The sequence below is a fragment of the Strix uralensis genome, chromosome 4, assembly GCF_047716275.1.
Source record: "Strix uralensis isolate ZFMK-TIS-50842 chromosome 4, bStrUra1, whole genome shotgun sequence".
Taxonomy (NCBI): Eukaryota; Metazoa; Chordata; class Aves; order Strigiformes; family Strigidae; genus Strix; species Strix uralensis.
The window spans coordinates 24,801,549-24,824,577 of record NC_133975.1 but is presented as its reverse complement, the minus strand read 5'-3'; the positions used below and the strand labels follow the sequence as shown (position 1 = coordinate 24,824,577).

General features: G+C 35.2%; 1 long non-coding RNA gene across 1 annotated transcript in view; it reads left to right on the top strand.

Moving 5' to 3' along the window:
- Window positions 1-465: 465 nt before the first annotated feature.
- The window catches only part of LOC141942102 (uncharacterized), a 62,771-nt gene continuing 40,207 nt past the window's right edge, over window positions 466-23,029 (top strand). Inside the window, exons 1-3 of the long non-coding RNA XR_012628525.1 lie at window positions 466-572; window positions 3,633-3,702; window positions 4,275-4,377. This is a non-coding gene — a long non-coding RNA (uncharacterized LOC141942102). The remainder of the gene's footprint in view (window positions 573-3,632; window positions 3,703-4,274; window positions 4,378-23,029) is intronic.

The following is a 23,029-nucleotide window of genomic DNA, read 5'->3' as shown; positions in this document are numbered from 1 at the left end:
AGACAACATTATGCAGCTTTTCAGAATGTCCATCTGTCTTCTGTGAATGACATTCAAATCCAACTGTATTCTAATCTTCTATTCTCTACTAGCTGAACTCTGTGCATGTGCTTTACACACACGTGTGTGTATTTAAACAACACACACATGTACACGAATGAGAATACTTCTAACCAGAATTTTGTTTTTCAGTTTTGTCCTGGTTTTGGCTTGGATAGAGTTAATTTTTCTTCTTAGCAGCTAGAATAGTGCTGTGTTTTGAATTCAGTATGGAGTTTGGTATGAGAAGAATGTTGATAATAGACCAGTGTTTTTAGTTGTTGCTAAGAAATCAAGGACTTTTCAACTTCCCATGTCCTGCTAGTGTGCATATGCACAAGAAGCTGGGAGGCAGCAGAGCCAGAGCAACAGGCCCAAACTGTCCAATGGAATATTCCATATCATACAACATCATGCTCAGTATATAGATGAGGGTTGGCTGGGAAGCTCTCTCTCTCTTCTGGGATTGCAGTTTCAGGATTTTCTTTTCTCTGGGATTGCTAGCTGGGAACAGGCTGGGCGTTGGTCAACAGGTGGTGAGCAGTCGCATTGTACATTACTTGTTTGTGTTTGTTATTATTACTATTATTATCATCATAATTTTCATTTCATTTTATTTTATTTCAATTATTAAATTGCTTTTATCTCAACCTGTGAGTCTCCTTCCCTTTACTCCTCCAATTTCCTCCCCTCCTTCCCAGGGAGGGTGGGGGGGAGCGAGCAGCTGCATGGTATTTGGCTGCCAGCCGGGTTTAAACCACAACAAATTTAATAAATCCATATTCAAAATGGCCAAATACCTTCCAATTTTTCATTTTAAAAAAAAGATTTTTTTCTAATTTCAGGCATTACAGGGGGATGCATTTAATTTATATGGTTTTTTTTTTTTCAAATTAGCACACATAACAGTGAATTGTTTTCACTAATTTCAATCTATAACAGAAAATGACATCTTCTCAACTGTAATTAATTATTTTAGTATCAATCACTACCTGGAATTGAAAGTTTGCAATGTGAAAGCAATGTCTCACAATGAGGTTTTACTGCAAGTATTTGAGAGACCATATTTCTTGTAGTAATGTGATTGATTTTCTTGAAGTGTCATCTTTCTCATACAATCTTCTGTAAAAATACTTTTACTGTATAAGTATCAGTAGGAAGATAAATGATATCTTTTCATTTGTACTGGTATTGTGAAATTTTTTTTCCTGATGGGTTAGCCATGAGTTAAACTATACTGAACAGATAAGACAGACAAATATCAACTGCATTTTAGGTCTCTCTTCAGATAAATGCTTATTTACATCATTATGTACCTTGGAAAGTCAAACACTCAGATTTTTCATTATCCTTTAAAGAGGCAGTATCTGTTTTTTTATGAGACCAAAGAAACCCCAAACCAAACCCTTGTGATGTAATATGGGAAATGAATGAGTTTATGATTTTGTGTTTAAAAATAAACTATAGCAAATAGGCCAGCATTGTTTATATACGTATCTGATGAATGTTCTGGTTTTGTCACAGAGATATAGATTTACTTTTAAACTCAACCAAGAAAAGGTGATACGTAACAGGCATCCAAAATACAGAGCAAGTTCATCAGATAGAGGTATAACTTCATAAGGAAAGCACAGCAGATGCAAAAGGACTGTGGTTTTGAGCACCTGAAATACAAGCTCCAACTCAGTAGAACACTGAAAATGCATTTTTTTATTTTCACAGCAACTCAGATCTTGTAATTTTTTAACTACTTGAATATACATCAGACACCATAGTTTCTATATAGAATTGCTTCCCTTCGGAACTATTTAATTTTCATGCAATATGCTGGAAGAAAAAAAAAGTCAACTTTTATCATTGAAGAATATAGACATAAAATTTTGCAATTTACAATGATTTTATTTTTTTATTTTTGAAACATTGACATTATTTTATCTACCACAGTTACTGAAGTTAACAGTCTGTAATGGAACATTAATCTTTTGTTTTTATCTTACAACTAATCACCACAGCACACAAAAGCATCAACAAGTTCTGCTACACCCATATAACAGAACATATCCTGCTGTACTAAGTCTGGCTGGGATGTTATTTTAATCCATTGTGGCCCGTATGGTGCAATGTTTCAGATTTGTGACCAAAACAGTGTTGGTAACACATCAGTGTTTTAGGTGTTGCTGAGCAGTGCTTACACTGAGTCAAAGCCACCTCTGTTTCTCACTCTATACCCTCAGCAAGTAGCCTGGGGGTGGGCAAGAGGCTGTCAGGTGACTCAGGCAGGACAGCTGACCCAGACTGACCAAAAGGATATTCCATGCCATATGACATCATGGTCAGCCGTAGACCTGGCGGGGGGAAGTTTTTCCAAACTAGCTTTTATTTGGAGCCTGGCTGGGCAGCCATCTGCTGGTGGGAGGTGTTCTTGCACTAGAGGTGGTCCATATCACACTTCTCGAGTGGGATTTTAGGTTATGGCTCTGTGTAGTCTAACCATAAAAAAGCATTAATACTTCAGTGTATTAGTTGCTTTCTCATATAGTGAGCACTAGCTGTAACAGACAGTCCTTGTACACAGTCTGAGGTTCTCGGTCTTGATTCAGCATCTCCTTTGTGTGAATGTGTGAAATTAGTGGGACTGACTTTTAAAGTTTTCTTTCCTCATTTGAACAAAACCAAAACATCTTACTCCTTAACCTTTACATCACAGTTTACTGATGCTTTCAAATTAGTCTTGTAACTGTTTGTTCTTAGTAGGACAGTCTTTAAATCAGCTCTTTGAATGACAGATTGCCTCTATGTCTAAGCAAAATAGATCACTGAGGTGTGACATTATTTGTGTCTATTCCACCATTTATGCCAGTTCTGAGCTCTGTGTTTTGTAGATTTTCTCCTCAATGGAATTTATGAGAGTGACTACTAAAGTGTATTAAACTATTTCAACTAAATTTATAGTCTTCAAAGTGCCATAGCTCTCTGCAGTTCAGAAGCCTAAACATGATCATGAACTGTGAAGTAGGCTTCTTTCAAGCAGCATGGGTACTGTACCCATTTTTGATACAATCTTGATATACGCAAGGCACATTCAAAAATAGTAAGAAAAATTAGGTTTGATTAACACTTGTTATTGGCATTGCTGCAAATTTGCAAAAATGGCCTTTGTTACTGAAGTCTGAATTATTATTTTCTAATAGTCTATTTTAATTTTTCTGTTCCCTTTGTAAGCATGTGCACAGTTGGTTTTTTTAAATTGGATAACAAATTTCTCTTATGATATGTATTAGGGAATTTGTGTAATAAAGGTCCATAGAAATTATCAAATTTCCATAGATATTAAAATATAACATCACCTGCATGCATTGCACTTTCAAGAATCTAAATCATTATTTGGTTTTCAGCCAATTACTCAACAGATGTTTTCAATGAATGAATTGAACTTGGTGAATGCCACAGTCACATTATTCTTATTTAATTTTATTTTACTTGTTTGTATACCTCATACCTGCATAAGTTTACAATGGCTTAGAATTTTTTTCTCTCCTGAAGAAAAAGCTCAAGATGCATTTGAACAGAAATTTTTTCAATTTCCTTTTCAGTTGGTGACAAACTAAGTGGGAGAACTGGTCCAAAAGATTGTGTACGGTATACATTTTTCCAGAGACAAAGGTCAGTGCCACAGAAAGTTTTTCTCTGTTCACTCATCTCGAGCTCATTATTTTCTGTTGCTTCTGCTGTATTTGAACATTCAGGAGGTAAATTTGTCATGAAAAAAGGTACAATATTAACCTCAGTTAAGTGTGTGTGAATTCAGCCAGGTGTTTTCATCTAGTTCTTAGTGGTTTTCTAAATCTTTTATCATACCATACTCTTTATTTTCTGGTATGGACTTTAGTAATCTATACTAACTGTAGACCCTCCCTATTATTAATTTATATTCTCTGTCTTGTTTCAGTAATTCAAGTACAGGTAGCTAAAAAAATATTTACATTCAGGGAAAAACCTGGAATTTAATTTTGTGACATGCTTCTAGTAAAATGAAGGGGCATCTAATCTGTGCTTTCAGACTTTTTTACTATGGAAGTTTGAGCTGTTCTGTAACATGTATGACAGCATGTGAGCTGTTATCCAACATACCTGTATTTCTCTTTGCCTAGTCTTTATCACTATAGATGCATTTTAAATCAGCATCTTATTTTCTTAGATTTTGATACATTTTGTTCTTAAGTCTGTACCTGCAGTTGCTTTTCCTTGCAATGCTGGTGAGTTAATGCAATCAACTCTCATCGTCTCTAGACCAATGTTCACCTTTTATCTTCAGGATGAGAAGGGCATACTGGATAGGTAGATATTTATGCTTATTTAGTAAAATATATACAAATGTATACGATATATACAAATACATAAAGCCAGAAATGGAGTAGCAGAGGTGATGCAGGAAACAATCAAGTTATTTAAGGAATATTGCCTAGTCCTTTATCCTTAGTACACTGGATTCAAGTCAGTGATGTATGATTTCATTCATGTCAATATTTAATTTAATTTTAAGAGAAACTGTTCTTTATTTCATCATAATTGGTATCTTGTGGCGAGGATAGAGTAGTAAAGAATTAAAACTTCAGAAAGCTATGAACAGTGTAGGAGACAAAGATTAACTGGCTTAGAAATAAAGAAGAATGAAAAAGAAACACAAAAGAAATATGTAATAGACTGATTTTTAAAGTTTTCTGTAAGGCATCATTAGTAGAGCTTTTCTTCAAAAAAGTATGCAAATGATTACTGGATTCTAAACCTCCTTTCCATAATGTAATATCATTAAAAAGATAAAATGCTGTTCATAGGTGTGATTTACATATTAATACATGTAAATTATTAATCAAATCATAACTCAGCAAATGAAAGTATATAGTGTTTACAGTTCATTGTGTGTCATGCTAGAGCAACTTGACAATGGAGTTGATTAAGTTTAGGTCAACTCCTATGGTCATCTGGATTATGTTATTGAAATTTCTGAGATTAATTAACCTGAGAAGCCTAATTACTGTCATCTGAGGATCTTAAAGTGAAATATTTAAGAGGAAGAAGGAAAAAAGATTGAATTAGAAAATGTCTGAAGTTCCATAAGTACGCTGAATATCTTCAACACCACCTGTCTTTTCATCTTTAATCCAGTGTAAACCCTTTCTGTGCTGCAGCTTTTAACTATATAACCACCCAATAATGAGAAATATAGCTTACTTTTATTGCAAAATGTCTTTTTGCTGCTAAAATACTGTATCTACCATGTCATATTTCCTAAATGTACTTATATCAGTGCATCACTGGCCCTCTTAGAAGGTCCATAAAAAGATCTGAAAAAGCTGACTGATGAGGTGCTCTGTACACAGCAAACCTCATGAAGATTCACAGGTTATATTTTGCTGTGAAAAGAAAGAGACTCATTTACCCATTAGGGAGATTTGGGCTCCAGTAATTGCTCCAATGAAAATTTAAGCATCATTTATAAAAAGTCAACCAACTCAACAAAAAAGATTAAGGACAGCAGAATACCATTTAGTTTTGTAGAGAAATCATGATTGGGGAAAACAGATCTTGCATGGTTAAGTGTCTTGACTTTCAGACACTTCCAGACCATCAGCTACCCACCACTTCATAACAGTTAAGCATATTTCTGTGAGATGAATGTTAAATGGTATCCCCTTCTCAATGTATCTTACTGCATCATTTAGGCAGTTCCCAGCTATGCATAAATGCAGCAACTGGTAATCCTTCCTCCTCTCCTGGCTCTGGCTTTCAGACATTTCATTAAGCCATGACTTTATTCCATGCATTATACCAAGAATCCAGCCATCTGATCTGCACTTATGGATCCTGCTAACAGGACTTCAAGCAAGCTTTAAGAGCTTACAAGCAAAATGCTATAGAATATCCACTTGCTGGACAACCAAAACAAAAGGAGCCCATGGTTGCTGTAAGGTGTTGAGTCCTTCCTAGGACCTCCAGTATAAAATAACTAGGTGTAGTAACTGACTTCTGGTATATGTTGCTCCTGCTCTGTGTACCATTTCCATTCCATTTTTCCACATCTGAACCTTCACTGCTGTGTTTCACCCTACCAGTTAGTTCTCTTTATACTTCTGCCACTCCCCAGTGAGCCTGCCAGTACAGGACTCTTCCTGCTCTGCCTCCACAGACCACAACCTATTATTGGACACAACAGACTTTACTGAAGCCTCTGTTACTAGCTGTCACTAAACCTTAGGGGCTGCCAACAGTTTTATCTAAATCACAGACAATTTAGCAGGGGTTTCCAGGGTCATGTTACACATCCCAAAACCCTAATCTTTTCCTCAAAAATGCCTATGGTAGATTTTCTTTTTTATCAAACTACTCTCTCTCAGCACTAAAGATAATAGATGTGTGATGTAGGGACTATATCAATATATGGAAATAATAATAATAATAATAACTCCATAGATGAATTTATGTTTCCAGGTTGAAATTGGCTTCTGGAAAATTATTTGGAAATGAGTAAATGTTACTCAGGATAGTCCTCAAAGTTACTACCAGCATCTTCTGTAGAATAGTGTAAAATACTGCGAGAGGTTTCTGTAAGGAGCATGGACGTAGGACAATGCAGTTAGGTTTCTTCACATCCAATCCTAAATTTTTTTTTTTTTTTTTTTTTTTAGACAGGTGACAGTCTTGTAAAAAATTATGTGCATGATTATCTTCTGTAAGAGTAGTCTTACCAGAGGCATAAAAATAAGTCTACTGGCTTTTATATGAAAATGAAAACAAAATACCTCCTCAAACAAATAAATTAGAAAAGCCCGGTACTTCTTATTCTTGAAGGACGTAATGCAATAGAAAACAAGAATATGCCAGCATATTCAATATGTTACATGCCAGCCAAATATCTAGGTGTCAACATCCACATAGGTTGACTGCCTGCCCAAAATGAAACTAAGTACGACCACGTGCTTTGCTGTTGTCATTACATACTTTATGTACAAATACTGTGCATGCTCCAGTGCTGTACCAAATCAAAGCCAGAGATTGCACACACTATAAAACTTCAACAAAAATCTTTGACTGTGGATAAATAATTTTGCATATTCCTTTAAGCAGACCAGTTTTGTAAGGTGACTGTTGTTAGCTGGGGTTGTTTTATAAGGTAATGAACCTACATATCTGGATATCGTAGTGTGATTTTCTGAATGTATATCCTTCCATAACATTCAGTTTGGTTTGGTTAAACTTTTAATCAAGCTGTAAAAGGGTGGGCATAATTTATTTGTGTACTGGTTGGACAGCGTGTTTTCATTCTTTTGCTATGGACACTGTAAATCTCATTGTTAGCTCTAGTTATTTTTTTCCCTGATAATTTAAACAGCAACATCAACACTCCTACCCAACTTGGTGTCATCTGCAAACTTACTGAGGGTGCACTCGATCCCCTTGTCCAGATCATCAATAAAGATGTTAAACAGAAGTGGCCCCAAAACCAAGCCCTGGGGGACACCACTCGTGACTGGCCGCCAACTGGATTTATCTCCATTCACCACAACTCTTTGGGCCCAGCCATCCAGCCAGTTTTTTACCCAGCAAAGTTTGTGCCCATCCAAGCCACGAGCAGCCAGTTTTGCCAGGAGATGGGAAACGGTGTCAAAGGCCTTACTGAAGTCAAGGTAGACAACATCCACAGCCTTTCCCTCATCCAATAAGCAGGTCACCCTGTCGTAGAAGGAGATCGGGTTTGTCAAGCAGGACCTGCTTTTCATAAACCCATGCTGATTGGGCCTGATCATCTGGTTGTCCCACATGTGTTGTATGATGGTACTCAGGATGAGCTGCTCCATCAGCTTCCCGGGCACCAACGTCAAACTGACAGGCCTGTAATTTCCCGGATCATCCTTCCGACCTTTCTTATATATGGGTGTCACATTGGCCAATTTCCAATCTGTTGGGACCTCCGCAGTCAGCCAGGACTGCTGGTAAATGATGGAAAGTGGCTTGGTGAGCACCCCAGCCAGCTCCTTCAGCACCCTCAGGTGTATCCCATCCAGTCCCATAGACTTGTGTATATCTATGTGATGCAGTAGGTCACTGACTATCTCCTCCTGGATTGCAGGGGGGTCGTTCTCCCAGTCTCTGTCTTCTGGCTGAGGAGGCTGGATTCCCTCAGTCCAACTAGTCTTGCTATTAAAGACTGAGGCAAAGAAGGCATTAAGCACCTCAGCCTTTTCCTCATCACTTGTTACCATGTTTCCTCCTGCATCTAGCAGGGGATGGAGGCTCTCCCTGGTCTTTCTTTTGCTGTTGATAGAAACATTTCTTGTTCTCTTTGACTGCTGAAGCCAGATTAATTTCTAGTTGGGCTTTAGACCTCCTGATTTCCACCCTGCGTAGCCTCACAGCATCTTTGTAATCATTGTGAGTGGCACATATTACCAAATTATGCTATCATAACTTTTGCTATAGTAATATACTCTAGTGATCACCAGATGATGGTTAGCACCCAAAAAGAAGCTGAAATTAGAAACTGTAGGATAGTCTGCTTCCCTGAAATGTACAATACAAAGCACAGCTTTCTTTAAAGACTGTGGTTGAGTGCTTTTTCTACTGCAAAATGCAGAAGTGAGGTTAGCAAGTTAAGGGCACTGCATCAAGAGCTGATTAATAGCCTCTGAGTGAGTGAATATGTGTCTGCCATCCTACAGCAAAGGCCATATGTTACACTATCACTTTCATTCCAAACTGCATCTTAGCCCAGTGACAAGAATAATTTCTGACAAGCAAGGAATTTGTCTAATACAAGAGATATCATAATTTGCAACAGTAGAATTGCTGAATGACCTATGGACCTAAGACTTTCTCTCAGGCAATGTGCTAAGGCTTCATCTAATAGTGCCAGTGTTTGTCATCTCTGAAAGGAGCTGAAGAAAATGTCATTCAAAGTCAGTACTTCAGAGTGCTGATTGCAAGATGTAAATTAAAATAGCTTCTTCTAGATCAAATAAGCTCATGGTAGATATCTAAGAGGCACAATAAATGATGAAAATTGCTTTCACTGCAGAAATAATAATGTGTTGGAGAAAGTGTTAGGAACAGTATTACTTTTAGAACTAAACTACAAATTCTAAGATGTCAATATGTTGTTTGAGTCAAGTAAGTTCTATGTAGCCTATTATGCATAGAAACTGTTTTGCTTTTAAATCATAACAGTTAAAATAATAAATTTTATTTCTGAATGCACAGCTCTTCAGATAAGTTACTTTATTACCATATTGCTTTTTTCCCAAGTGACATAATGTTAAGTTCAACAAATTAAATGGAATTAATAATTTTATGTTTTTAAAACAATACTAACAGAAGACTGATCAGAGAAGCTTAAGTTCTGCTTACTGCAGTGAATCTAGTAACTGTATTCACTGCAACAATATCTGAAATTGAAAGAGACAAGAAAGATACTATTTTGTGAACTGGTGTTTGGCTAATCAGAATCTAATTAGTGAATTCTACAGGATTTGCTTTAAGTTAACCAAATAATTTATTTCTGGTCATTTTGTAACATCAAATTTTCTTGTATGCTTCACAGAACTTTTGCTATTTAGAAGGTCAAAAAACCTTACAAGGGCTTTGGCATCTCTGTTTCAGGATTCTCTGGAAACATGGACATTAAAAATACAGAGAACTAACCAGACTTTCTATAACCTGCTAACCTGTATTATATGTGTCTCGGCATATTTTTTACATAGACTAGCTGATTCTGAAATTAGTGAAAATGCCATGATTGGAACAGGATTTTTTTTTGTTCAGAATAAGGAGCATTTATTAAAAAAAGCAGTTTGTGCTCATTTTGGCTATTAGATATCTTTATAAATGTGTACAGAAATCCCAGTATCTCTGTAAAGGCGCAGATTAACTCAAATTTTACAAACCTTTGAAGAAAACATACATGCACAACGTCATTGTTTCCTTTTACCTCATCTTTCTCACTTCCCATCATGTTGTGTGGTAAAAAATAAAGATGGTCTTTGTATGTAAAGTAGAAAAGATTCAGATCCAGGAAGCATTTGTTGCTTTTTTTATTGCTGAGAATTGAAGGGAGAGTGATGGCAGAAGAGAAAGGAAAACAGTCTACTGGAATCCTCCATTCTAGGTTCCATGTAATTCATAGTTAATGCTCCACCAAAGGGAAGCATACCCTTCAGGCTGATAGGAAATTGTGTAAATTAGCTAAGCATTCATTAAAAAGAAAAGAAACGGGCAGATTTAAGAGACTGATGGAGAGAGGAAGGCATCTGCTTATGGCTAGTCAGGAGATTCCATCTGTGTACCATCCTGGTTTTCTGAGTCTGTATTTGTCTCTACTATGTGTGAAGCCAGAGCAGGTGTGCTATAATGGCTATGATATATGGGATTTACCTTCAAAGCCAAGCTCTGCTTGATTTTGAGAAGGAACTTTCACTATTTCTTTGTCAACTGCTATACAGGATACATCCTGTCAGACTTCTATATCATTGCATGTGGCTTGCTATGCAGTGATTTCTGCAAATATCAACTAGCAAAACTTTCAATGCTGCATGAGACTGTCTATGGCCTATGGTGACAGCCAGTATGTATGTGGTGGATGAATGGACCCAAGTGCATTTGAAGAGCTCCAATTCAGTTCCCATCTGTAAAACAGAAAGTAACACTTCTCTGCTTAGCTTACAAGACTATTCTTAGGATAAATTAAGCATTGTAATTCATGTTGCAATCAAAAGTAAAGTGCTTCAGTGCCAATCAATAAAGGCTGAATAAAACAGAATCTATAGCCCCTGAATTCATTGACAACACAATGCTTAGGGAATATTAAATGCTAACACTCCAAGCAAGAAGACAATTGCAGTAACTTCCAGAGAAAAGTTGTAGGCAGAAGGTATCTTGAATTTTGCCTGGCCCTGGACTCCTTTGTGCTCTATCTGCCCTATACACACAGGATGGAGAAAACAGCTTCTACACAGAACACTTGCCTTAAAGGTAGGAGACATGATACTTCTAAATCAAGTCTCTTACCTGCAAGGCCCCAGCCTCATGAAATCAGCAATCTGACTGTTAAAGCTAGGGTGTCAGCCTAACCAGTGGAACATTTATATGGTTAATCAACATTGCTGCAAGGCAAAATGCATAAAAAGCTTTTGGAAATGGAACCTTTCCCTGGAATCTTTGTCCTAGCAAGGATGGGAATCATGCTTACCTTTTTTCTGCAAGATGGCTACTGACCCCTTCATATCTGTTATTAGTAAGGCTCCTTCAGATAACATATCAGCTTGTGGGTCACATTAACACTTTATAGCTTTAATAATCTAAATTAAGGTGACAATAGTGCTGGCATATTTCTAGTCTGTAGAAGAAATCTCCTTCAAAAATGCTTTCCCTATTTAAATACCTGTCATCAGGCTTTATGAATGCAGAATGCATAGAAAAAAAGCCTATATTGAGAAATGATGTGGAAAAAGAGTCTTTATATTTAACTTTCTATCATAGGTATGCCCAATGAAGCAACACGAAGGATCTTATTACTATACCAAAATAAAGAATGTCCTAAGAGAGTTCTCTAATTTCATATTAGCTTATTCCCCCTCTGAAACACAGTGATTACTTCACCAAGTGATACATAAAAATGGGGAAAAAAGCAGGCTTCATCAGTTTCAAAAGAATCAGCATTACCAGTGTTCCAAGCTGGAAAAATAAGTGTCAGCAATGACACTGAGTAGGTGTCGTAGTTTAACCCCGGCCAGCAACTTAGCACCACACAGCTGCTTGCTCACTGCCCTTCAGTGGGATGAGGAAGAGAATGAGAGGAATAAAAATGAGAAAACTCATGAGTTGAGATAAAGACAGTTTAATAGATAAAGCAAAAGCTGTGCACACGAGCAAAGCAAAACAAGGAATTCAATCACCACGTCCCATCAGCAGGCACATTGTCCGCCATCCCCAGGAAAGCAGGGCTCCATCATGCATAACAGTTATTTGGGAAGACAAATGCCATCACTCTGGATGTCCCCCACTTCCTTCTTCCCCCAGCTTTCTATGCTGAGCACGATGCCATAGGTTACAGAATATCCCTTTGGTCAGTTGGGGTCAGCTGTCCCACCTGTGTCCCCTCCCAGCTTCTTGTACACCCCCATCCTACTCGCTGGTGGGGTGGGGTGAGAAGCAGAAAAGGCCTTGACTCTGTGTAAGCACTGCTTCCCTGTGACTAAAACATCCCTGAATTATCAACACTGTTTCCAGCACAAATCCAAAACATAGCCCCATACTGGCTACTGTGAAGAAAATTAACTCTATCGCAGCCAAAACCAGTGCAGTAGGCATAGGAAAATTGTATATTTTATATGCATGTAATATTTATGTACTGCACAACTTCTTTTCAGATTATCTGCATTTTCCTTATATAAAAATAATTTCTTCTTGTATTTTTTCTTTAAAAAACAGCCTGTAGTTAGTTTTCATCTCATCTGTAATTCTGAGTTTCAGTGCCATCAGCTAAAGTAATAAACATTTCTGCCTGAAAGTGTATTTTAAAGAGAATCTTCTCAAAATTCATACCTTTAATTTGGCAAAGCATTGTTCAGGTTTTAAATAAATCTTCCCCTGATTTGAGTCATAGTTGTATGGATGAATTCACAAACAATTCTTTGAAAATACAGAAACCAGAAACTTGCAGAGAAAAACAAAAAAGAAAAATATGTAAAGCAGATGCATTTCTTGAAACAGGAAACTCACTTGTTCCCCAAGGCATGGCAAACATTACTTTAAAGCTCATTTGTTCATTCTTTTCCAAAATCCAGAATAAAGAAAATTATTATATTTAAGGCAGTTCAACTAAGTCTATTCCAATGAATGAAACATCTACAAGAAAAAAGAAATCTTTCAATCACCTGGAACAAAGTTAATTTAGTAGAGCTAAGTGGAAATCAGAATTTCTACATGACTTTTTTTTTTTCTTCAAACTGGGAGAAAACATTGGACTATTAAGAAGGTGATGAAACAAAACCACTGAATAATCTTGCTTTATTTATGACTACTAATATGTTTTATACTTTTTATCCATAATTCTTTAGATCGTATGAAATATAGTATGTCTTGACAGCAGAGAATGGGGGCATTTGGTATCGGCATGGTCTATACTTCTATTTAGGTGCTACTTGTAAACAAATTTCATTAACTGGGGAGAAAAAGAAAAACAAACAGCTGAGCAATATAGTTTGGAGAATGTTTATTTCCATTCAGCTACATGTATTAGAAATATGCCTATGTTGTACTGTGGTAAACTGAAGAAGGATGTATTCAAATGTTTATTTTTCATTGTATTTGATTTGGTTAAGTCAACTCTTCTAGTGGGAGATTTCTGCATCCTGTGTTAAAGTGTGTTTTCCTAATAAAAGAATGTTCCTTTTCAATTCTTATGATGGATGAAGTAGCATTCCTTAAGTCATGACAACTTTAAAGGAACCTATTCTATTTCACATTAAAAGAAAATAGGAGGATGCACATGGTCTACAATCAGCTGACAGTTGGTAAACTCTAGTTGGAGACCAGAAACCTAGCTGGAAAATTCTTGAACTGCTCTGAATGTCTTAAATTGCTCCAGTCACAAGAAAGAGTAGCTTCACAGGAGTTCCAATCAGATTATTGAAATTAATTGAAATACATGTGCTTAGACAAGTAAAATGTCAAGAATGAGCACATATATCTTTGAGGCCTCAGGTGGAAAAGAATAGGAATTCATTGTGACATTCCTCACAGACAAATTAAATTTTTATTTTCAGTATTTTTACTACTATTACCATAATTGTTACAGACATGTTTTCAACATTAGATATGCTGGCCTTTTTCAAGAAAATGGTCACCATGAAGTATTCTGAGCACAAATAACTAGTCCATGACTTGAACTGTGGAAATAATCACACACAAGTTTTATGTCTTAATTGTTCTAGCTAAATGTTCTGTCTTAATTATTTCTTACTAAAAGTATGTATAGATATTATGGTTTTGATGGAAATGAAGAAATTTGATAAAACTGAATACAATTCTATTCTTACTATGAGAATCATAATAATGTATCAGATGCATCAGAGCAGCAATGATTTACATTTCCTTTGACCTTAAACAATCTAACCAAACAGGAAAAGCGACCATTCTTCTTTGTACAAGTTTTGGACAAGAGCAAATGATGAGCTACAGAAAGTGCCTGGTGTTACAGAATCAGGGTCCTAGAAACTGATCAAGCTCCTTGTCATTAATGGAAAGACCTTACTGATTTCAGTGAGCTTTTGCATCAGCGTTACAGAATCTCCTTCTTTTCACTTTGTATGAGGTGATTCCTCACCACTGAGGATAATATAGTGCAGTTATGCCTAGAATGTTCAAAGGTCTAAAATACTGTGTAAGCATGTAAAGGTTAGCTCGTACCTTTGCTAGCTGTCTAAAGAGATAAAAAGGGTCTTCAGTGTCAGGCATAAATAGGCAAAGCAATTGAAAATTAAGTGATGTTGCCGACTCATCCACAGGTTTAGCTTTGTTACAAAAAATGGCTATAATTGTTTAACTAATATATCTCTTCTGACTTGCATTTCCTGGCCATGCCATTAATCATGGCTGTTCAGAGTCTTATTTTAACAATTGCTTCAGTTCTGTAAGTTTATAGATCTGTTAGTTGGCAAGATTCCACATTGAGAAGATCTATTAAGAAATTCAAAGGTATTTGAATAGAATATGAATGAATATTCTGTTGCACAAGTACACTTGTAGTGCTGTATATTAATCAGAATTTCATTACAAGTTAAAGTTAAATCTAGACAGAGTAATTCAGAAGGTATTTAGTGGAGTATATGCATTATTTTGAGTCACACATAGCGTGATATGAGATAATTAACATTTAATTGTTGATCACTCTCAAGTCAAGTAAAGACCTACATGTTCAATGTTCATGTTAGTTTATATAATTAAGATCAGTTTTGTGGTAGTGCATTGAAAGCAGCTATTGTGGCTTGCAAAACAAATAGCTTTTAGCATCCAGTATTCAAAAAATATAGCAGGAAAATTGTATTCCCCAGCCGTCATAGTATTTTCATGCTTTAGAAGTCAGAAAAATTGTCTGTGACCTTTTCTGGATAATGATGTCCCAACATTTGACCATGTCATAGGAAACCATTAAATCCTTCACGGTGAAGTAAATGTTTTTGTGGTGTCTTCAGAGAAATCCAGCTGCATCATGATCTTAACTTTCTGAATTTTTTCTTTCCTTATGTGCTGAACTCTTAGAAAAATGGGAAATGTTTTGCATGACATAAGATTTCCAGTCAGAATACTTCTAATCAATAATAATGTATTTACACAAGGTCACCTATAAGAAAAAATATTTTCTTATGTACATTGCTGTTTTTCCTGTATTCAGCGCTAGAGCTTCCTGTGACTGCAATAAGTCTTTGTGCAGACTTTTGAATTGTAAAGGGAGAAGGCCTATTTTCATCCTAACTCTTTTAGGGACCATATATACAGAAATCTGTAATAAACCTAATCTTTCATTGTGATGCTATATTGGAGTAAAACATTGTGAAACTAATTTTTTCTAATTTAGAATGCTATTGAACTTTTATAGAAGAAAGGTAATCTTACACTGGATCTAAAATACATCAATGTTATTGCTGATTGTGCCAGTCACCTTGGCATGGAATAATTGCATAAAGCAAAAAGTAGGTGGTCAGATTGGAAACACTATTTCTAACTGGCAAATGTTTTCAAGATATGGAAATCTTTTCTCTTCTCATGTGAAGTCTATATGAGAAGTCATTTAAGAGTAAAAAAACCCCAAACAGTCATTAAGGTGTTTCTTCAGATATTGCTTAAAAGTTTTGTTTCAGTTTTATTTACATTCAACTGTTAAAATATAATCAGCTTAAATCTTCAAATGCAAAGTTGTTTTTACAGTAAAACTGGGTGCTTTGCTTTGAAGAGAACAAAATAAAAGTTGTTTACATGAAAAATACCAGCCTGTTATTCTGACAAACTTTGAATTATCATTGAGACCTCTTTGGAGGATGCTTAGTCACTGATAAAATCCTTCACATAAATCCACAGAATTCTTTCACTGTTGTTTGAGAAGTGAGAATTATGTTTAAATTAATCCTGGTACCTGTTTGAGAACAACTTTTTTCCTAAAGTAATGTCTGTGTGGAAATGGTGAATGTTAGACTGATATCTCTTTGCTAGAGCAGGGCATAACAATATATCATCTGTATCTAACTTGCCATGGTATTGTAATGATTCACTATCACATACAGCTCCCTTTACATTTTAGATGAGATCTTTGAAGAATGTGCAAATCTGTAATTGGCGAACTCCTTTGTTACAGTTAGTCTGGTTAGGTTTTACATGGGTCAATCAATTACTCTAGATCCTAAATGAACAAATTTAATACTACTTCCAGCAAAGCAGAGTTAAAAGCTTTCCCTTTACTTGCTTGTAATTTTGTAATATTAATAAAAATAGTGAGAAAAGTAATTTAAGTGAATTGCTTTTTATTAAGAAGTAATGTCCAGAGAGACCAATGACCACACACATTAATCTCCTGACAAGAAGCAACTTTCAACATTTATTACATTGTATTTGGGTCTTCAACAGCCGTGACTCAAAAAAATACTTGTTAATACAGAAAAATCTCTGATGCGTTAGAATGCCATTCAATTCTGTTCATGTTTTAGCCAAAAGTCAGAAAGACCATGCAACATATAAACACCATAAAATATTTTTCAGAACAGTTTTATGTATCTTAGAGACACATCAACAAAGAAAAAACATAAACTACTTAATTTAAAATTGAAGTCCATAGAGAAAATATTTAAATAAATGCAAATTTTTGTATATTAACTAAGTTTTACTCTGAGGTATTAAGTCATTGAGTCTGTTTTGATGGTGAAAACAGTTTTATTTCCTCCCACATTAAACTCCCCAAATTTCTACTCTGTATCTGAAATGAATGCAAAAATGAAATATGTTATTAAATAGGTATACCCATATGGTAAGTTTCAATTCAGCTAGTTCTCATCCATACTTTACCTTTTCAGGACCAAAACCCACTATTATTCTATTAAGATCTCACAATTAATTTTTTTTTAATATTTTTTTATATTATAATTTCATTTTGTAAAATGGAAAGTAAGAAATATAAGTATATATTTATCTGTTTATTACATTGAGAAATTTAGAAATTAAGGTAGAAACCTATCAATCCCATTCCAAACTGGAAGCAGAATGTAACAAAAAAGAGAGGAACTGAAAGAACCATGAATGAGATACATGTTCATACTGGATTGTTTACCTTTACAAATCACTGATAACGCTCATAGCTTTAATGTTACAAGTACAGAAATACCCTTTCAGGTTCTGGAGTTGTTTACTTATTCAAACATACAGTTCAAAAATATAATTCTAAAATTAAGCCGATATAACTTGGTACCTTAGGAAAGAGTATGACCTTCATATCTTAATTTTATCATTGTAGAGTCATTCCTGCAAAATTAGTTAGAAATAGAAATTATATTTCAGTTTTAATTAAGATACAAGAGCAGTAAATTACACTGGTGAAATGGCCCAAGGGGAACAGAAGTTTTTGTTATTTGCCCCTTTACAACAGCAAGTAGAAAGTAAACGTAAAATGTTACAAGGTCCAAACAGAACACTGAATTCCCGAAGTGACAGTCTTCATTTAGGCAGCAATATCCAAGAATTCAATTCCCATAACTTTCATCTATTCTTCTAAGAACTTCTAAGTAACTTCGAATTTCATTTTAAATCCATGAGTCTTTCAGATACCAAAGATCTGTTTCAGCTTGATAGCCATTTTAGCTTTGATATGCATTACAAGTTGCATTAAACAAAGTGCTTTTCATAAGAATTCTCTAATGAGTTTGATTTGGTAGGGGAGCACACTTAATATCAGTAACAGAACTGTTTTACAGAAAATCCAGAGACCAACATCTCCCTGTTTCAGGAAAAGAGCTGTAGGAGGACACTACATCTCCTTTCAGAGGAATCTTTTAGACAGTAGAGCAACCTTTCAGAATACTTAAGGCTGTGCTTATGCCCAGTTCTGTCATGAGTTCCACAGTTCCACATGTTAGGGAAAGGGATAATTATGAGATTGTTTCTATATATCAGGTTTTATTATGCTTACTCAAAATGAGCTGTAATTGGGTAGTTTGGACTGTAAGTCTATAACATGTAATAGATGATAAACTATGCTGAACAAGTAGGATAATTCTACAAATATATGTTATGACACATCATCTTCACTAAGTTTGGCTGCTTCGTTTTAAAATAAATACAAATTGTTTATTTGATGCAAAATATAGGACTTGGTTCTGTTATACTCATCTTATGGATCCAAGGTCATCAATAGGATTTCTTGGATGGGTGAAATGAGGAAGTTTTTAGGCATATATTACAAAAAATAATTTTTTAAAAAACTGTAATGCATCTCTAAATTACCCTCACCTTAGCACCTCTTCTGAAAATTTGGATGTGGCAATTATGAATTATCATTTGTTTTGACTCTTGATGTCAAGGGGATCGAAGGCCATACAGCTTCTTACAAAGTAAGTTCTTTACTGGCTTATAGCACAAGACCTATGTGAGACCTGTGCTTTAACAGAGCAGCTCCTTGTGCCTGCCTGTCACTGTTAATGATGTGTAATTTATGGAAATAGTAGATAGTAATTCCTAATCAGCAAAGCTGCAGCTAATAATGCTGGGATGTATCATATAGAATTGATGTCAGATTTATGAAAAACGAAATTGACAAGTGAATTTTCTTCCATCAACAGCTGTAAGACCTTGCTTTGGAAAAGCATTCAGTCTATTCAGTAACACATTTAAAAGATTCGTTTAAATCTTATTCTGTTTATTAATTATTTATTAATAAAGGCAGGTGTAATAATTCTTGAACAACAAAACATTCAATAAGCGAATGCTTTGTATTAAATTTTAATATTTTAAAATGTATATTTTAATATTTTAATTCTTAATATATGAACTAAGATCCAATTTACTTAGCTACTTATATGGAGTAATTGGAAAGGAGAATTCTGGTTTTTTTTACTTGTGCTTTGGATTTTTATTATGATCTAATCATTCCAGAGACAAAAAAAAAAAAAAAAAGCACATTGCTATTCACACTAAACAGCTTTTCTGTGACAATTGTATGGATAGAAGTTACTTTTTGAAATCGCAAGAAAAGGTTTCTGCATTCTCACTGATTTTATTCCGTAAATTACATGAAATCAATGTATAAACACAAGGTTATGAACTTAACTATGCACTGGCACGTGCTCTTCTATGTTATCAGATTACCTGGGTTATTTGAGGGTCGTCTTTTTATGACACATAAGTCAAAGTATTTGGAGGACATGATGTTTTGACATGAAAAGCTTGATTCAACCACTCTTACTTCTTCAGGATAAAAGTTTCTTACTGAACTAGGTTACTCATCAGATTTCTAATCTTAATTTCCTAACTTCCTTCACCAACTTTATAATAAAAAGCTGAGTAACATCATAGGGCCAGGATGTAAGAAAGATTATATTCCTCTCTGCAGTGTATGTTGGATAGATGAAGAAAATACCTTAAATATATGTCTCATTCTGATTTTGACCACAGTACAGAAATGTCTAGGAGTATAGGGAATTCAGCAAACAGACTTTTTTGTTGTGTTTACTAAATGTTTTCTATTTAAAAATTTCCATATGTGCTTGTATATAGTTTGAAGTTTGTTGTATGAATCGTCATGGAAAATGACAGAAGTAAAACTCACATAGCTTATTATAAACCCTTCAATTAGATGATGTCTATCACATTATTAGATAATCAGGACTGACATATGTACCCAAACTGTGAAAAATATGGTATTTTTAAAATGAATCATGATAGTCATTATAATTTTGGTCTGCACTGTGAAGACAAATGTCTTCAGTGAAGACAATAGAATAGACAAAACATGGCACTGATGGAGTGGAGCAGATTGCTCAAGCAGCTTGACTGATTGACTGTATCAGATATCACTAGTCTGGAATAATCTACAGAATCAACACCAGCTGAAAGGAATTCCAATATTCATCTGGTTTCTGTAGAGCTCAACTGCTTCATGACTGAGAATCTGAAGCTTTTGAAAGTTTAAATATAGAGGGTGATATTCATAATGAGGTATATAGGTGTGTTAAGACAAAAAAACTAAACCTTTGATGTGCTTTTGTTGTTCTTGTTTGCTTGCTTGCTTTTGAGAAACATGAATTGCCTTTGGAACGAAGCATTAGGAGATGGGGAGATTCTCAGGAAGTCAAAGCTTCACCTTTTGTGCTTTTGGCACATTACAGGGGTAAACTGGAGAGAGTTCTATGGCTTGTAAAATTGCATCTAGCAAACTAATGTAATATCCCATCTTATCCTGAAATTTATTAGCATAGTTGTATTTCTGCTTAGTTATTTCTGGCATTTACTTAAATCCTTCTTTTCTTTACATAGTTCTAACTCCAAGCTCTTGTGTGTTTGCACACTGACCAAGGGGCATTAATAAAAGTGGCCATAACTTACATTTAAGTCCCTTGAGCTCATGTGTAGATTTTTGGTGTGGTCTTTGATGAGACAAATGGAAGCCTAATTAATAGGAATGTAACCTAAACCTCTCACATTAGTGAATCTTTCTTTCTTCTCTGCTGCTAACATCATATTCAAAATCTACACCAATACTGGAGATGTAGATAGTGAGTTAGCATAACGTAGCTAGTGCGTTAGCATTTTATTCTTGGGCTGTACCAAAATCAATAGGAACTTGCTGACTTGAATGAGCAAAGCATCCAGTCTGCAATGAATATCTCTAAAGGCTTAAAAAAAACCCTTTAACCTTTATTACAGAAGCTCTATCTTAAAATATGTACTGAAAGAATAAAGCATGCTACTTTTTATAGACTGGCAATTCTCTGTAGGTCTTCAGACACAGAAAATTGTACAAATGAAAGGTGATTTATAAGCGGGGAGTAAGAGTGCAAGATTTCGTAGCACTAATTAGCAATGGTTTAGATCAAAGCATAAAGAAATACCAAGTATAGGAATGTGTCTAAAATGCTGTCTTCATTAGTAGATTACCTTGTCTGAGAGACAACTACAGGTAGGAAACTTATCCTGAACATAGAGATATAAAGCCTATGATAATGGTACTCTATTTTACACAATTGCCTAGTGACTGGAACACTCACCTAGAAATGGAAAATCCAGGTTCAGCTACTGTTCTAGCAGTAGGGGGTTCAAAACAAGCAAGCCCTCTTTTCTTGATAAAAAGCCTAACTAATAAAGTGATTGGAAAAGAAGGACTTTCAGGGTTAAGCAGTATAAGCAAAGGGATTTTGGATCTTAGTTTTGGATTTATGTATCTATTTTCTATTTCAGCACCAATTTAGGTAATGTATTCCTTCACTGACTCAGTTCTTTAGCGCCTGATTTCATATACTCATATAATGTATGCCAGAACCACTATTAACATATTTTTTTCTGAGATAATACTAACTCCCTGTTTTATATCTGGGTGTGCTTTATTTTCCCTGAAGCTGAAGAAGAGTAGGATTATTCTGGTAAGAGATCATAATGCTTGGGAATATCTCAGGTTCTGAGCTCTGATTTATACTAGGTTTTATCTGGTGCCTACCTTCAAAAGGATATTTCTACAGCTTTACCGGTTTTTAATATCTGCCAAAGAGCAAATGACAGATGCATCTTCTGTGCACTAAGCCATCAATCAGAAGTGTAGTGTTGTTGAAACTGTAAGAGTCTAGGGATATAAGTGAAGTAAGTTTCCAGAGGGAGATAATATCTTTAATAGAATGACAGGGAAATAGATTTTTTTTGGAAAAAAAGCAATACAATGCTTTGGTCTCAAGAGTGACTAACTGCCTGTTTCTGCCTCTTTCTCACAAGGAAAAGGATTTTACCACCTCTTCTCCTGCTACTATTCTCCTCCAATAACTGTCCAATTTTCTAAAATTGTCTGGTTACTTAACCAAATACAATTGAAAGTGTTTGTTCCAATATATTTTGGTTGGAATTGTTTTAGTCTATTTCAGACCTCTGCCAAGAGTTCATTCCTTTTTTCCAACTGTACCAGCTGGTCCAATAAATTATACTACTTCTCCCTAAAAATCAGAAGTGTGACTGGTTATTAACCAAACAGAATTGTAGGTGATTGCTAGTCTGTTTGCATGGAGGAATTAATATCTCACTTGTACTTTTTGCTGTACTGAGGCTGTCACTTTGTGAGCTTCTGTACTCAATAGGATGACCTTTATGCAAAAGAATTAGTCAAAGTAGAGATTCTATTTGTTTTTCTTTTCTCAATAGTAAGTCTTTTAAGCTACCTACCTTAGAGTACACCTAGATAGTTCATGACATAACTAACAAGAATGGGGTAGCAGTGTACATAAGTCATTGCTGTTTAGTATGCAAAATCATTATCCCAGCCTTCAATAACCTTGTTAATAAGTAACCTACCTACAGTTATGCAGACGCGGTAGTGCACTTTGAGACATTCCTGTTCACTCTTTTGTGATCTGTGATGGATTTTCATTATAAGAACTGTTTATAAAATTTAGTGAAAGACATTAATATGTTGGTGTAATTGAATCTATATGCTATTAGCACAAAGGAAGACACATGAGAGTCATTAAATGGCATGTGCACAAGTTAGAAAGATCATGGCTGTCTTAAGAAAGCTGTGTTCTAACCTGTTTTTTAATTCAAGCATAAAAGAGCATTTACTGGGCACTGATGTTGATGACTTTGAAATATCTTTTAATCCAAACAGCTATGTGCAAAGATACTTGTTATGTGTTTGTAATATTAGTTACTAGGCATTTTGTATATTACTTAGAATTACTCAGAAGAAAGCATTCTCTTAGAA